The sequence below is a fragment of the Petaurus breviceps genome, unplaced genomic scaffold (assembly GCF_028583685.1).
Source record: "Petaurus breviceps papuanus isolate PSGF00001 unplaced genomic scaffold, PetGlider_PUasm1.0 90925, whole genome shotgun sequence".
NCBI classification, from domain to species: Eukaryota; Metazoa; Chordata; class Mammalia; order Diprotodontia; family Petauridae; genus Petaurus; species Petaurus breviceps.
Window position 1 is genome coordinate 6,669,542 of NW_027187380.1, and position 3,626 is coordinate 6,673,167.

A 3,626-nucleotide genomic window follows, 5' to 3' on the forward strand; every position below is an offset into this window, starting at 1 on the left:
TCCTTAATCTGGGAATTCCAGAACCTGGCTATAATATTCCTAGGAGTTTTCTTTTTGGGATCTTTTTCAGGAGGTGATTGGTGGATTCTTTCAACCTCTATATTGCCCTCTGGTTCTAAAACATCAGGGCAGTTTTCTTTGAGAACTTCCTGGATGATGATTTCTAGGTTCTTACTTTGATCATGGCTTTCAGGTAGTCCAATAATTTTTAAATTATCTCTCCTGGATCTATTTTCCAGATCAGTGGTTTTCCCCATAAGGTATTTCACATTGCCTTCTATTCTTTCATTTGTTTGGGTCTGTTTAACAGCATCTTGATTTCTCATAAAGTCCTTAGCTTCCATTTGCTCCAATCTAATTCTTAAGCAATGATTCTCCTCATTGAGCTTTTGAGATTCTTTTGAAGTTTTTTTTAAATCAGTTCTATTATCTTTTTTGTTTCAAATTTTTTTATTTCTCCCTTAATCCTCAAGATCTATTCTTGTACTTATTTGGGGTTTCTAATTTTTAAAATTGCATTTGTCTTCATTTTATTTTGTTAACATGTTTTAGGGACTTAATTTTCCCTTTTAGGCCTACTTAAGTTGCAACCCGTGAATCTAGGTATATTTCCTCATTATTATCTGTCTTTCACATGGTTAATGATTATTTCTATAATTTGTTCTTTTACCCACTAACTAGTTAGAATTTCATCATTACATCTCTCTTTTCTAAGTCTGTGATTTTTTCTTGAGTTCCGTGTATTAATTATTATAGTGTTATGGTCTCTGAAATATATGTTTAGCATTTCTGCTTTTTAAATTTTTATTCATAATTATCATTGCTCTTATACATGATCTATTTTTAAAGGTGCCATGTTGTGATGAGAAATATGGGATTTCTTTAATGCTTCCATTCAGAAAATTTCATAGATCTGTTTAGCTCTAATGTCTCCAACAGATTTTTTTTTAGTTCTGCTTTTTTCCTTTTTAAAAAAATTCTTATTAGGTTTGTCTGGCTCTGTCTGAGAGGAGAATGTTTAAAAATCTCCTATTTTTATTGCGCTGCTATCTTTGGGTTGGCTTTTTTTGCAATTCAGTTAATTTTTCTTTTCTGAATTTAGATGCTATAACATTTGATGCATATAAATTTAATATTGAAAATTATTTCTTTAAGCAAAATATAATTGACTTGTTTATCTTTATTAATGTTGTAAATTTTTAGTTTTTTTTTGTCTGGTAGTATGATTGCAGCTCCAACCTTTTTGCATCACCTGAGGCATGGTAAATTTTGTTCCAGTCTTTCATTTTAATTCTATGTGTACTTTTGCTTTCATAAATAATTATCTCATTTAAGCAACAGATTTTAGTGTACTGTTTTCTTAATCATTTTGTAACTTTCTTGTTTTATTGGAGTATATTTATATTTATAAGTTATGAGAGTTAGGCTTGTGTTTTCCTTCATTTGTTTCTTTACTATTGGGATTAAAATTTTTTCTCATCCCTTTCTTTTTTTTTGGCAAATTTTAGTTTATATTTATTTTTATTGACAAAGTAAATACTTTGTGCCTACAGTTTTGTTTAAATTACTGAGAAGCAAGTTTAATAAAAGGTTCTCTTACTGTTCTAGTTCTTTCATTTGCCTATCTTTTCCCTAGTGTGGAGATTTTACTTAAATAATTTTTTTATTTTTTTTAATTTTTGCTTTTTTGGAGGAGGGAAGGCAGGGCAATTGATGTTAAGTGACTTGTCCAAGGTCACACAGCTAGTAAGTATTAAGTGTCTGAGGCTGGATTTGAACTCAGGTTCTCCTGACTCCAGGGCCAGTGCTCTATTCACTGTGCCACCTAGCCTCCCCCTATTGTTCTCTTCATTAAGAAAGAGACTTGTGATCTCATATCAAGCATATTCCACAGCCATTCCAAGTGACAGCACCCTCTAGTAACTCACACATTCCTTCTTCTGCGTTCATGTTGTTCATGGAGTCACAACACTCTCTCAGAGAAAGTGATCAGTCAGTAAACATATATTAAGTGCCTACTATGTACCAGGCACTATGCTAAGTACTGGAGACTCAAAGAAAGGTGAAAGTTCCTGTTCTCAAGGTGCTCATGGTATAATGGAGGAGACAACATGGAAGCAAGTATGTACAAATATGCTATATACTGGTTAAATTGCAAACAACAGGAGGAAGGCACTAAAATTAAGAGGGCTCACCCAAAGCATCAAAATCCCCCAGATGGGGGCAGCTAGGTGGCGCAGTGAATAGAGCACCGGCCTGGAGTCCGGAGGACCTGAGTTCAAATCCGACCTCAGATACTTAACACTTACTAGCTGCGTGACCTTGGGCAAGTCAGTTAACCCCAATTGCCCTGCCTTCCCCCCAAAAAAAGACCAGAAAAAATCCCCCAGATAGGATGCTGCCTACCTCGGCCATAAACACACTCTCTTTCCCCACAGGAGTGTTCTTTAACCACACACCCTTACTCACTAGGCTGAGATTCCCCCCTTTCATTCTTCCCAAATTCAATTCATTCATTCCTTTCTGTTTCCTTTTCCATTCTCCAATAGCTTTTCTTCTTGCTAGGAATTATTTTCTTTCTTTTCACCCATGGACTTTGTTAAGGTTGCATCACCCTTGGAGAACACCTGTGTCCTCCCTCTCCTTATTCTCCATTTATGTATTTTTCTACTCCCAAGCTCTCTCCCACAAAATACAGCAACTTACTTGTAGTGGATTTGTGAATGTCTGCTATACTTCACTTTGGTTCTTCTAGTTTCACTCCAATTTCTTTAATTTCTCCTTCCTTCTGTACCCCTGATGCTGGACTGCAAATCAGCCTTTGATTTCTTCTGTGTTGGAGGATTTAGGGATTGCTGGCTTGCCCTGAATAGCCTCTGAGGGGACAGGACTAACTCCAGGTGGATTTCAATCATTTTTTTGTTTAAGCATGATGTCGTCTGACTACTATTTGTTAAGATGAATAAATAGTCAGATCAGACATGTCATCAGAACAGTTGAGTTCAAATGAAAATGTGCATCTTTTGTCTTTATATTAAGCAGTTATCATCTTGAATTTTGCCATAACTCACAAACTAACTTCACTTTGGCTAATACCTTACCCCCTTTCCTTTGATTATCTTGACTCTCTTCTTTTTCTTCTCTAGTTGCATTGAATCAGTAGCTGCTGCTTTTTGAAGAGTGGGTGAGAGCAGGAATGGTGCTATAGACAGCCTCTGCAGCATTGAAACCTAGATCTGGGTCCCAGGTGAAAGAAAAGCAGTATGTTTTCAGTCTTCCCCCACCCCCTACCACCTGCACATGGTTAGGCAGAGTCAATGTCTGTCACTTGTTTTAGGGGTGGGGATGTGTTGGCAGGATTTTGCATTGAGAGAGAAGTCGCTCAATAGATTCTAGGCACAAGCCTGGGGATTAATTTGTGAGTTCATGCCAGGTATGTGGATAATGAGACCTGGAGAAAGTATCTAATCTTCCTTTTGTTCATCCATCCTGTAAACCTGGAAATAAATCTCTCTTTGTGTCTGTCTCTCTGTCTCTCTCTCTGTCTCTCTCTCTCTCTGTCTGTCTCTCTGTCTTTTTCTCTCTGTGTCTCTCTCTGTCTCTTTCTCTCTGTGTCTGTCTCTCTG